This window comes from Haematobia irritans, chromosome 1, assembly GCF_050003625.1.
Source record: "Haematobia irritans isolate KBUSLIRL chromosome 1, ASM5000362v1, whole genome shotgun sequence".
Lineage (NCBI taxonomy): Eukaryota > Metazoa > Arthropoda > Insecta > Diptera > Muscidae > Haematobia > Haematobia irritans.
The window spans coordinates 38,076,811-38,091,069 of record NC_134397.1 but is presented as its reverse complement, the minus strand read 5'-3'; the positions used below and the strand labels follow the sequence as shown (position 1 = coordinate 38,091,069).

Here is a 14,259-nt window from a genome sequence, read left to right as displayed (position 1 = left end):
TAAAATATTCATTAATTTCAAAAATGTTAAAGTATTTTATCTTTTTTAAAAGCTGCTGGATAAAAATCTAATACACCAAAAAATATGTTTTACAAAGAAGAACTGCATAATAACAATAAACAAACAGAAAATTGCAAGAAATTATTACAAAAGACACGATTTTTCGTGAATTGTAGGATTGTTTGCATTGTATAAAGAAAAAGCAAACAATTGATTTTTTTTCAATTTTAGATTTCCAATGAAACATAATATTTAAAATTATGCAAATTGGAAACTCTGAAAGTAAATTAAATTACAATTCAATTCGTTTGCCATAGCCCTAGCAAGTTTTATGCAAATTTGTTTATTTTCCGGTATTTGCCAAAAGGTCCCTTCAAACGCTGAATTTGTTTTCTTATTAAAGGGTCATGATTTTTCGTTTAAATTTGGTTTCCTTTTTTTTTGTTTGTTAGTTAACAAATAAATAAAAGACCAACCAAGCACAATAGTAATCCAAATGGATGGCAGATGTCAAGATTTCGTCAAAGTGTAACCACAAAACAAAACGTGCTTTGTGGTTATTTTTTACATTTCCATTCCATTCAAAATTTCCCCTTTACACAGCCACTAGCTTTGAAATTCCTGGAAATGGACTATTGTTCAAAATTGGATGCAATTTAAGAAAAATTGAATTTTTCTGCATATTCATATTCCCCTTCTATTTGTCAATGTGAAAAGAAGTAAAATAAAAACCGGGTTTATATTACACAGATATGTTGACTCATTAGTATTTTTATGTTTTTTTGGCTTTTAATACTTCAATGGAAATACTAATTAGTGGTCATTACCAAATGACATCACATCAATTATTGTAATAGGATGCTACAAACCAAGCTTAAAATTAAAATAACAATGTATACAATTTATATTTTTTTAAATATATGCAACCACAATGAATTCCAGGCAACATTTTATCACAGTTAAATAGTATCAATCCTATTGATTGTAAATAACAGTTAATTATTGACTAGAACTAATCAAAGTCTAATCAAACTGGAAATCAAACTAATCAAGAGGAAATTGTAATTTTTCTGTTTGTGTCTTAAGTCTTTTATTTTAATTTTGCAGAAGAGCTCAATAGCAGAGTTGCTATCCTCATTCCTAGGAACTTCATTCACAATAAAAACTCGACTTTTTAAAATAATTATAAATAAAAACAAGTGAGTAAAGTAGAAAGTCGGGCGGGGCCGACTATATCATACCCTAAACCACCCCTACTGAATTAGTAAACATTGTTTTTGGGGTATGAATGGTATAGGATTGGGACATAACCCGCATTTCCATATGTAAGAACATTAAGGGGTACATAGTTATGGGAGTTTTATCACAATCTGAACAGAAATGTCTGATGTTAGGAGCTATAATTGATTCCGATCCTACAGAGTTTGTATGCCACTAATATTGCTTCCATTATTAAAAAACAAGTAAGGAAAGTCTAAAGTCGGGCGGGGCCGACTATATTATACCCTGCACCACTTTGTAGATCTAAATTTTCGATACCATATCACATCCGTCAAATGTGTTGGGGGCTATATATAAAGGTTTATCCCACATACATACATTTAAATATCACTCGATCTGGACAGAATTTGATAGACTTAGTAAAAAAACAAGTATATACGGCCGTAAGTTCGGCCACGCCGAAGCTTATGTACCCTCCATCATGGATTGCGTAGAAACTTCATCTAAACACTGCCAACCACAATCGAATTACTTAAGTTGCGGTAACGCTTGCCGATGGCAAGGTATCTTAAAACATCCTAACACCATATTCTAAATTGTATGTAAGTCCATACGTGGTATATATTAAATCAAAAAAGATCGATCCAATACGTATATAATTCAGTTTGACAAAGCAGACATAAAATTTTAACAAAATTTTCTACAGAAATAAAATTTTAACAAAATTTTCTATAGAAATAAAATTTTCACAAAATATTCTATAGAAATAACAATTTTTACAAAATTTTCTATTGAAAGAAAACTTTGACAAAAATTTCTACAGAAATAAAATTTTAACAAAATCTTCTATAGAAATAAACTTTTGACAAAATTTTCTATAGAAATAAAATCTTGGTAGATTATTTTTGGCTCGAGTGGCAACCATGATTATGAACCGAATAAAATTTGAACAAAATTTTCTATAGAAATAAAATTTTGACAAAATTTCCTATAGAAATAAAATTTTGATCATTAATGAAAATGTTATTATGAACCGAATAAAATTTTAACAAAATTTTCTCTAGAAATAAAATTTTGACAAAATTTTCTATAGAAATAAAATTTTGGTAGATTATTTTTGGCTCTAGTGGCAACCATGATTATGAACCGATATGGACCAATTTTTGTGTGATTGGACCAATTTTGGTATGGTTGTTAGCGACCATATACTAACACCACGTACCTAATTTGAACCGGATCGGATGAATTTTGATCCTCCAAGAGGCTCCGGAGGTCAAATCTGGAGAATGTTTTATATGGGGGCTATATATAATTATGAACCGATGTGGACAAATTTTTGCATGGTTGTTAGAGACCATATACCAATATCATGTACCAAATTTCAGGCGGATCGGATGAAATTTGCTTCTCTTTGAGGCTCCGCAACCCAAATCTGGGGATCGGTTTATATGGGCGCCATATATAGTTATGGACCGATGTGGACCAATTTTTGCACGGTTGTTAGAGACTATATACCAATACCATGTACCAAATTTCAGCCAGATCGGATGCAATTTGCTCCTCTTTGAGGCTTCGCAAGACAAATCTGGAGATCGATTTATATGGGGTCTATATATAATTATGGACCGATGTGGACCAATTTTTGCATGGTTGTTAGAGACCATATACCAACATCATGTACCAAATTTCAGCCGGATCGGATGAAATTTTCTTCTCTTTGAGGCTCCGCAAGCCAAATCTGGGGATCGGTTTATATGGTGGCTATATATAATTATGGACCGATGTGAACCAATTTTTGCGTGGTTGTTAGAGACCATATACCAACACCATGTACCAGATTTCAGCCGGATCGGATGAAATTTGCTTCTCTTTTAGGCTCCGCAAGCCAAATCTGGGGATCGGTTTATATGGGGGCTATATATAATTACGGACCGATGTGGACCAATTTTTGCATGGTTGTTAGAGACCATATACCAACACCATATACTAAATTTCAGCCGGATCGGATGAAATATGCTTCTGTTAGAGGCTCCACAAGCCAAATCTGAGGGCCCGTGTAAAAATTGGAGGATCCAATCCTATCTAATAATATCAAATTGGGTCTAATTGGATCTGTTCAGATATTGGTTCAGACATAATTAGATATGCACAGATATGCTATATATGGTGCTAGATCTGGTTAGATATAATTGCAGATCTCATCATATATAGTATAATATCTAATTATATCTGGCATATCTAATAATATATGCTTGGATAGGACCATATATAGCACTATATCTAATAAGATATGGTAGATATAACATCATATCTGACTATATGGGGTTAAATACGGTCCAAAACATAAAAAAAAAAATCATGAACAAGTTAAAAAGATTTTTAAAATACACGTCTAAACTTCAATGCCATTATGTCAAATGTCAACGCCGTCAGGGGCATCACTTCTAAACAAATTTAACGCCAGACTAGCTGAGAAAATTAAGAAATTTAATATAATTGTTTTAAATGTGTTCCTTTGATAAAGTGTATATCGTTTCCTTTATTGCGGAGATTATGTAGGTAAGTAGATTGTATTTGTTATTTCCTTAGTAGTCATTTTCATATTGTTTTACTATTTTCTAGATTTGGAAAAAAATGAAACCTCAGTGGTGTACTGGTTAACATGCCCGCCTTGCATTCAAAAGGTCACGGGTTCAATCCCAGTTCCGACCAACACCAAAAATTATTACGGCGGTGGATTATCTCCTCGCAGTAATGTTGGTGACATTTCTGCTTCAAAGATTCTCTAAGTTGTTTCAGCGCAACGTGAAATGCCGATAGGACTCGATTATAGCAAGGAGGTCCCATGTTATTGAGCTAATTATTGAATCGAGCAGCAGTCAGTGATAAGTAAGATGTTGATCACTGTGATGTCATGATGGTCTGAATAGTATGTATGAGCCTAAAATAACATCCTATCGCTATACCTAACCTAATTCCGAATACACTTTAAATGTGAGTATTAAAAGCAACATAAAATTATATGGCAATTTGTATTGCAACTTAAAGAAGAATGATCCAAAACAATACTAATACTTGCTTACATAGTTCAATATATTCCCATATTTGTTTATTCCTATATTTGTTTAATAATTGTTTTTTTACTTAATTTCATTGCAGATTGTCTTAACGCTGTAATACTTTAGTCGCGTGTCTAAGTCCAAAGCAGAAGAAACAAACGAAAAAACCCTTGGACAACACTCTAACTCAACTGTCAATACTCTTAAATAGCTTTGATGGATCAATTTAAATTAAACATATTTATTATGCACATACTTTTTGTCTGTATTATTAAATAAAACAATTGATCTCATTTTATATACAAATTATGGGATTTTATGTGTTGAAAGATCTCGAAAGATACAATTGTATCAAATAATATACAATTATATCAAATTAGATCTGATTAGATGTGTCTCATTTTTGAGATCTGATCAGATCCAATTTCATAGTATTTAGATCTGAGCAGATATAACCATTTTTCGGATCTGCTCAGATCTGACTATATCTTGGCTCAGATCTAACCATATCAAATCAGATCCCCCAATTTTTACACGGGGGTCCCTTTATATGGGGGCCATACGTAAAAGTGGACCGATGTGGCCCATTTTCAATACCATCCGACCTACATCGATAACAACTACTTGTGCCAAGTTTCAAGTCGATAGCTTGTTTCGTTCGGAAGTTAGCGTGATTTCAACAGACGGACGGACGGACGGACGGACGGACATGCTTAGATCGACTCAGAATTTCACCACGACCCAGAATATATATAAAGGGTGATTCTTTTGAGGTTAGGATTTTCATGCATTAGTATTTGACAGATCACGTGGGATTTCAGACATGGTGTCAAAGAGAAAGATGCTCAGTATGCTTTGACATTTCATCATGAATAGACTTACTAACGAGCAACGCTTGCAAATCATTGAATTTTATTACCAAAATCAGTGGCAGAAAATCCGCTTTTTTATCGACAAATTTTGTTCAGCGATGAGGCTCATTTCTGGTTGAATGGCTACGTAAATAAGCAAAATTGCCGCATTTGGAGTGAAGAGCAACCAGAAGCCGTTCCAGAACTGCCCATGCATCCCGAAAAATGCACTGTTTGGTGTGGTTTGTACGCTGGTGGAATCATTGGACCGTATTTTTTCAAAGATGCTGTTGGACGCAACTTTACGGTGAATGGCGATCGCTATCGTTCGATGCTAACAAACTTTTTGTTGCCAAAAATGGAAGAACTGAACTTGGTTGACATGTGGTTTCAACAAGATGGCGCTACATGCCACACAGCTCGCGATTCTATGGCCATTTTGAGGGAAAACTTCGGAGAACAATTCATCTCAAGAAATGGACCGGTAAGTTGGCCACCAAGATAATGCGATTTGACGCCTTTAGACTATTTTTTGTGGGGCTACGTCAAGTCTAAAGTCTACAGAAATAAGCCAGCAACTATTCCAGCTTTGGAAGACAACATTTCCGAAGAAATTCGGGCTATTCCGGCCGAAATGCTCGAAAAAGTTGCCCAAAATTGGACTTTCCGAATGGACCACCTAAGACGCAGCCGCGGTCAACATTTAAATGAAATTATCTTCAAAAAGTAAATGTCATGGACCAATCTAACGTTTCAAATAAAGAACCGATGAGATTTTGCAAATTTTATGCGTTTTTTTTTGAAAAAAAGTTATCAAGCTCTTAACAAATCACCCTTTACTTTATGGGGTCTTAGAGCAATATTTCGATGTGTTACAAACGGAATGACCAAGTTAATATACCCCCATCCTATGATGGAGGGTATAACAAGTACATACAGCACTAAGTTCGACCGGGCCGAATCTTAAATACCCACCACCATTAACCAAATATTAGGGTTTCCTTTGAAATGTCAGAAGGGCTTGAGGACTTGAGGACACTTCCCGAAGATAATTTTAAAGATTTCACCTATGAGGACTATATCAGATTCTGGATTTATAAGAACCATTTTTGTTTGAGTTTTAGAGGAATCATTAACATCTTTTGTAAGTGTGCAAGAAAATTATAAAATAACGTCTTGATTTGAAATCTTAAATCTGTAGAAGTAAAATCTGGAAATTTTACATTGAGTTTCAAGCAATTTTCATGATCAGTGCGCCTTCTACACCCTCAAGAAGTGAAGTCGGTCTATATGGAGGCATTACCAAATGGACCGATAAAAACTTAATCCGATACACGTTTTTGTGAGCCTAAAATACCAGAATATTTACAATTTCAGGCAAATCAGATAAAAATTACGGTTTCTAGAAACCCAAGGAGTTAAATCGGGAGATCGTTCTTATGGGGGCTATACTAAAATATGGACCGATACTCACCGTTTTCGGCACACCTCTTTATGACTCGAAAATACCTCTAGATTTCCAATTTCAGGCAAATAGTATAAAAACTTCGGATTCTAGAAGCCCAAGAAGTAAAATCGGGAAATCGGTTTATATGGGGGCTATACCAAACTATGGACCGATACTCACCATTTTCGGCACACCTCTTTATGGTCCTAAAATACCTCTAGATTTCCAATTTCAGACAAATTGGATAAAAACTACGGTTTCTATAAGCCCAAGACCCCAAATCGGGAGATCGGTCTATATGGGGGCTATACCAAAATATGGACCGATACTCACAATTTTTGGCACACATATTTGTGGTCCTACAATACCTCTAGATTTCCAATTTCAGGTAAATTGAATAAAAACTGCGGTTTCTATAAGCCCAAGAAGTAAAATCGGGAGATCTGTCTATATGGGGGCTATACCAAAACATGGACCGATACTCACCATTTTTAGCACACCTCTTTGTGGTCATAAAATACCTCTAGATTTCAAATTTCAGACAAATTGGATAAAAACTACGATTTCTATAAGCCCAAGACCCCAAATCGGGAGGTCGGTTTATATGGGGACTATATCAAAACCTGGACCGATATAGCCCATCTTCGAACTTGACCTGCCTGCAGACAAGAGGCGAGTTTGTGCAAAATCTCAGCACGATTGCTTCATTATTGAAGACTGTAGCGTGATTACAACAGACAGACAGACGGACATCGTTATATCGTCTTAGAATTTCACCCTGATCAAGAATATATATACTTTATATAGTCGGAAATCGATATTTCGATGTGTTACAAACGGAATGACAAACTTATTATACACCCGTCACCATTCTATGGTGGTGGGTATAATAAGGGAAACATTTAAATCTGAAGCAATTTTAAGGAAACTTCGCAAAAGTTTATTTACGATTTATCGCTCGATATATATGTATTAGAAGTCTAGGAAAATTAGAGTAATTTTTACAACTTTTCGACTAGGCAGTGGCGATTTTACAAGGAAAATGTTGGTATTTTGACAATTTTTGTCGAAATCAAAAAAACATATATATGGGAGCTATATCTAAATCTGAACCGATTTCAACCAAATTTGGCACACATAGCTGCAATGCTAATTTTACTCCCTGTGCAAAATTTCAACTAAATCGGAGTTAAAAATTGGCCTCTGTGGTCATATGAGTGTAAATTGGGCGAACGATATATATGGGAGATATATCCAAATCTGAACCGATTTCAACCAAATTTGGCACGCATAGCTACAATGCTAATTCTACTCCCTGTGCAAAATTTCAACTAATTCGGCCCGCCCGACTTTCTACTTTACTCACTTTTTTTACTGTCAACCGGACTTTCAAAATATCACGACAGGCGACATTCGGGCTGAGTTTCGGAGATTTTCGAGGATATTGTATAATAGAAATAGAGCAATGAACCTCCATTTTAAGACTTTTTGTGATTGACAAGAGCTGAGTGCGATGGTGCTGAGTCCTGTTCCAATATCCATGGTCTGCGTTCGAAATGTTTGTCTGCTCAGGCCATCAAAACACTCTTTAAGATATTTTCACGATAGTATACGGCATTTATTTTGACCCAAAGGTCGATGAATACGAGCGGGGGCGAACAGCGGGCCACCTGCATGAAGCCATCCTGGTGGAATGGTTAGGTTAGGTGGCAGCCCGATGTATCAGGCTCACATTGACTATTCAGTGATACCACATTGGTGAACCTCTCTCTTATTACTGAGTGCTGCCCGATTACATGTTAAGCTCAATGACAAGGGACCTACTTTTTATAGCCGAGTCCGAACGGCGTTCCACATTGCAGTGAAACCACTTAGAGAAGCTTTGAAACACTCAGAAATGTCACCAGCATTAATAAGGTGGGATAACCCACCGATGAAAAACTTTTTGGTGTTAGGTCGAAGCAGGAATCGAACCCACGACCTTGTGTATGCAAGGCGGGCATGCTAACCATTGCACCACGGTGGCTCCCAATGGTTAGCATGCCCGCCTTGCATATAAAGGGTCATAGGTTCATTTCCAGTTTCGACAAACACCAAAACGTTTTTCAGTGGTCAATGTGCTGAATATTGAGTGTATCCCTCCATGTTTTTGACATAGCCCCCATTAGACCGATCTCTCGATTTAACTCCTAGGGTTTCTGGAAATTGTAGTTTTTATCCCATTTGCCACAAATTCAAAATATACTGGCATTTTAGACCCACAAAAAAAGTAAGTAAATATGATTTATTTTTATCGGTCAGTTTGGTAAGGCTTCCATATAGACCGATTTCAGATCTTGAGGGTACAGAAGGTGCACTGATCATGAAAATTGCTTGAAACTAAATGTAAAATTTCCAGATGTTGACTTCTCGTAATCATTTAAATAATTGGGGTACAAATCTACAGATTTTAGATTTTAAATCAAGGCATTAGTTCATAATTTTCTTGCACACAAGAGATGTTTACGATTCCTCTAAAACTCAAACAAAAATGGTTCTTTTTAATCCAGAATCTGCTCCAGTCTTCATAGGTAAAATCTTTACATTTATCTTCGGGAAGCTTAATGGTTGAACTGATCTGCTTGGGAAAATATTTGTCATAAAACCCCCTGAAATAATCAAAGGAAACTATTATATTTCATTCATGGTTGTTAGGTATTTAAAATTCAGCCCGGCCGGACTTCCTGCTGTATATACTTGTTAATAAACAGAATTTCATGAAAATCATTATTGCAAAACTGATTTATTATACTGAACGGATTTCGAAAAAACAATTCCCAAATTTATAGAAATTCCCCACCAAATCAAAATTTTCGTCTCCATCCACGAAAAAATATCTCCAATTCGGGGAAAAAATCCCCAATACAAACAACACTGGTCGCTCTTACATTTAAAAGTTAACTTCATCTTAGGTTTATCTTTAGTGTAATTCTTCGTTTCTTGTGCTAGGAATAATTACGAAACTAATTTAAGTAAACACAAAATTAGGATAATTTTTTTTTAGTGTATGGTAATATATTCATATCTAGAATTTCATTATGCTTTAATATTTTGATATAAAAGTGTTTACGCGTGTCAATTTGTTATGTTAAATTTCCCCCATTAACCTAGACTATAGACTCAAGTCAAAACTTCTCTCCGATTTACTTGAAAATGTGCACAGAGTGAATAACTAACATTTAAAAAATGTGTGCCAAATTGGCTCAGATTTAGACAAAGACCCATTCATAATATAAAAAGCCTTTAGATTTAAATATTTCCAATATTTTTAACATACTACCAGTGTGCTCCGCTTCAGGGCATTAGCCTATTTAAATTTCAACTCTAGAGATTTTGTTCAAATCGATTCAGATGTAAATATATTTACATATGGTATCGAACACGTAGATCTACAAAGTGTTTACACGTGTCAATTTGTTATGTTGAATTTCCCCCATTAAATCGTAATAAATGTTACGGTTGATATATTTGTGTAAATTATTCTCCATTATCTCCAACACATAAGCTTCTATTCTGTAAGTCATTAAAATGACATTCATCATTTCATAAAGTATCAGTATTTTTCATTAACCCCGTACAAGGTAATTAGAGTTAAAGGCCATAAATCTCTTGTTTTTTTTTTTGTATCTCTTCATATAAAAATGTAGCAATTTATCAACTTATCAGCACATTATCAGATATGTTTTCCTATGAAAATATTCATATCAAGATATGAAAACACCCTGAGTTTAGAAATTTGCATAGGAAATCAATCAATTTTGGTATATTTCATTTTTTTTCTTGCCTAGTAAAACAACTAACTTCCCCTTGTAATATGGAAGTCTTTATTAAGACCATTATCTACCGAAGCAAAAAAAAAAAGAAAATTTATTTTTGCGTAAAATATAGCAAAAAGCCAAACCGACAAAAGTCACGGTAGAGTATAGGAAATACTACAAAGATTTATATTATATAGATTCATGAATGATACGAACATACGAAAAATACACCAGACACTAGATGTTATGTAGGTAAGTAATGCAAAACGCATGCTACAAACGCTTAAATGTCGGTTAGATGGGAGGCACAGTGGTATTAATTGAAAACTATAATCATGGTTGGAAGACAGTATTTCGAAGGAATATCTAAATCAATTTAAAAGAGAGAACTATAGATTTTTTTAGTAAATTAAATGAATTCAAAAGAATATACCTTTTCAGATAAATCAAAAGTGTCTTCCACACCTCATATTGTTATACTAAATAGTTATGTGGCAATTGAAATATCCATAACACCTATTTACGCCACTGTTTCTATTTTACTATGGGAAACTATGCGTTGCATTATATATGCTATGCACTGTACTGTCCTGTACTGATGTATGCTTTGGAAGATTAATGTGAGAGTTTTTTTTTTTAACGGCATCGAAAGCAAAAGCGGAAAGACCAGTTATTTTTCGGAATACCGGTCAAATGATGTAGCCGATATTATAAAAACAAAATTTGCATAAGAAACAAAATTGATTAAAACTATATCACATGGTGATTTGCGTTGATAGATTTAAATGCCATGTTAAATAAAGCTAGAAACTGGTGTGAAAAATATAATCAATCTGTGAGTTATACAAAAACAAATTGAAGAAAAACTAACTAAAGCATTTTAGAAAAAAAAAAACAGTGATAAATTGAAGCTTTTTAGATATCATTTATTTTATATATATAATATAGAGACATTGAACTCAACTTATAGAAAAATCACAAAGAAGTTGACATTTATGTGTTTGCGTGTATAAATGTCAATGCCATTCTAATGTTGCGATACTCACGCACTTAGGTTAAAGTGGCAGCCCGATTAAGATTCAGGCTCACTTAGACTATTCAGTCCATTACGATACGACTCACGCACTTTGTAAATGCCTTATAAAAAGTTTGTTTCCTAAGTCTTTTGTTTGTCACCAGTGTAAGATTGACATCTTCAATTGCTGTACTGTACGACTGATAAAGCTTTCAAAAACAACAAAACATGGCAAATATTTTACATAGTGTAACAACTCATATCAAAAAAAAATATACCACAATTTCAAGAAAATTTTACCAATTTTAAAAAATCTTATGTCGAAATTGTTTATCAAATTTTTCAAAATTTTGCTTAGTAAAAAAATTTTGTTTTATTTTCATAGAAATTTTGTCAAAATGTTATTTCTATAGAAAATTTTGTCATAATGTTATTTCTATAAAAAAAATTTGTCAAAAATTTTGTCAACATTTTATTTCTATATAAAATTTTGTCACAATTTTTTTTCTATAGAAAATTTTGTCTAAATTTTATTTCTATAAAAAATTTTGTCAAAATTTCATTTCCATAGAAAAATTTGTAAAAATTTTATTTCCATCGAAATTTTGTCAAAATGTTATTTCTATAGAAAATTTTGTTAAAATTGTATTTTTATAGAAAATTTTGTAAAATTTTATTTCTACAGAAAAATTTTTCAAAATGTTATTTCTATAGAAAATTTTGTCACAATTTTTTTTTTCTATAGAAAATTTTGTCTAAATTTTATTTCATTCGTTTTGTTTTGTTATTGTTGGTTTTGTTCTTTAAGCATTGTTGTTGTTTTTTATTTCAGCTTAAAACCATGCATTGACTAAACTACAAGTGTAGCTTATCCAACAGAGGAAAAGAATTTTGTCAAATTTATTTGGACAAAGCCCTATAGACTGCAAGATGGTTGGATGGACGCACGTTTCGGAATTACCACATTCCTCATCAGCGTCCTCTACTTGCAGCAAAACTATATACCAATTATCAGAATAAATTCAGGCAGTTCATTAAACCCAACAATGAACCACACTTGAACCTTCCGAAAAAAGGTTTTGCATGATAGCCAGCTTATGCCGAATTAGTCAATGTAGTAGTTTAGTCAATGCATGGTTTTAAACTGAAATAAAAAAACAACAACAATAAATTTTATTTCTATAAAAAATTTTGTCAAAATATTTTTTCTATAGAAAATTTTGTCTAAATTTTATTTCCATAGAAATTTTGTCAACATATTATTTCTATAGCAAATTTTGTTAAAATTGTATTTTTATAGAAAATTTTATTTCTATAGAAAGTTTTGTTAAAGTTTTTTTTTCTACAGAATTTTTTTTCAAAATGTTATTTCTATTGAAAATATTTTATTTAAAATTTTAACAATTTTGTCTAAATTTTCTGTCTATGAAAAATTTTGTCAAAATTTTATTTCTATAGAAAATGTTGTCTAAATTTTCTGTCTATAGCAAATTTTGTCAAAATGTTATTTCTATAGAAAATGTTCTCAAAATTTTATTTCCATAAAAAATTTTGTCACAATTTTTTTCTAGATAATTTGTCTAAATTTTATTTCTATAGAAGATGTTGTCAAAATTTTATTTCTATAGAAAGTTTTGTTAAAATTTCATTTCTACAGAAAATTTTTTCAAAATGTTATTTCTATTGAACATTTTAACAAAACGTTTTTTATTTAAAATTTCGACAAATTTTGTCAAAATGTTATTTCTATAGAAAAAGTTGTCAAAATTTTATTTCCATAGAAATTTTGTCAAAATGCTATTTCTATAGAAAATTTTGTCAAAATTTTATTTCCATAGAAAATTTTATTTCCATAGAAAATTTTGTCAAAATTTTATTTCTATAAGAACTAATGTACCTCTTAGTGGGAGAGGTATATTTCGCAAAATCTACCAAAACATCAAGAATTCTACCAATCTACCAAACAGTAAAAAATCTACTATTTTTGGTGGAATTCTACCAAATGTGGCAATCGTGAGCGTAACACCATATAACACCCGCCCTTGGCCTATGGTCAGAGTCCAACTTAAAACTTTATATTTCATTTTTCCATCAGTTAGGATCCATTATTATCAGATAGGGTTGGTTTTTTGTCCTAAACCACATAGCGGATAGGGTATAATTATTTTGATATGCAAAAAACGTGCTAGAACCCCATAAAATAAATACCGATCAACTCCTGAGTCCATCTAGCCCTTGGTATCCATCCGTCCATCCATGTATTTAGTGTTCGTAGGATTCCTGTCACATTTATGAAACAATCTTGATAAGATTTGTTACACTGTGGTTCTGGCACAATAACGAACGCTATTGAATTTAGAAAAAAATCGGAATTTATATATAGCTGCCATATATATGTATCGCCCAATGTCGACAAATGGAGTCACAATGAGCTTTTTTACCAACCGATCGTCGTTAAAGTTAGCACAAAGTAATCGTATTCACCACCTTTAAATGTGTAAAATTTCATAGAAACCGGTTCAGATCGCCAGATTTTGCAAAACTTGACTAAAAAACCCTTATTTATTAACCTATCTTACTCAAAGTTGACTAAATCTAATCTTCTATTGTAGTAACTATATGTGCAAGGAATCATCCAAATTTGTTCAGACTTAGATATAGCTCCCATATGTATGTATCGGCCGATTTTCAAACATTTCTCCCTAATAACCTTGTTTTTCACAATAATGACCCCATTTATTAACTTACTCAAAGTTAGCTCAATGTAAGCTTCTTTTAAATAAACCAAACCTGTAAAATATCATCTAAATCCGATCAGATTTTGATAAAGTTCTAATAAAATCGACCGAATTTCCCAAATTTAGCTATA

The 14,259-nt window shown here is 32.8% G+C and overlaps 1 protein-coding gene and 1 long non-coding RNA gene across 4 annotated transcripts in view; both read left to right on the top strand.

The window, feature by feature from the left end:
* The window catches only part of Gld (Glucose dehydrogenase), a 114,136-nt gene that overhangs the window by 34,629 nt on the left and 65,248 nt on the right, over positions 1 to 14,259 (top strand). The gene's annotated exons all lie outside the window — the stretch shown is intronic.
* On the top strand, positions 3,294 to 4,586 carry LOC142238204 (uncharacterized). 2 transcript variants are annotated; one of them, XR_012722680.1, is made up of 3 exons: positions 3,294 to 3,780; positions 3,844 to 4,215; positions 4,381 to 4,586. It is a non-coding gene; the product is annotated as an uncharacterized LOC142238204 (long non-coding RNA). The 2 variants fall into 2 exon arrangements; XR_012722679.1 differs by having other exon boundaries at positions 3,294 to 4,215.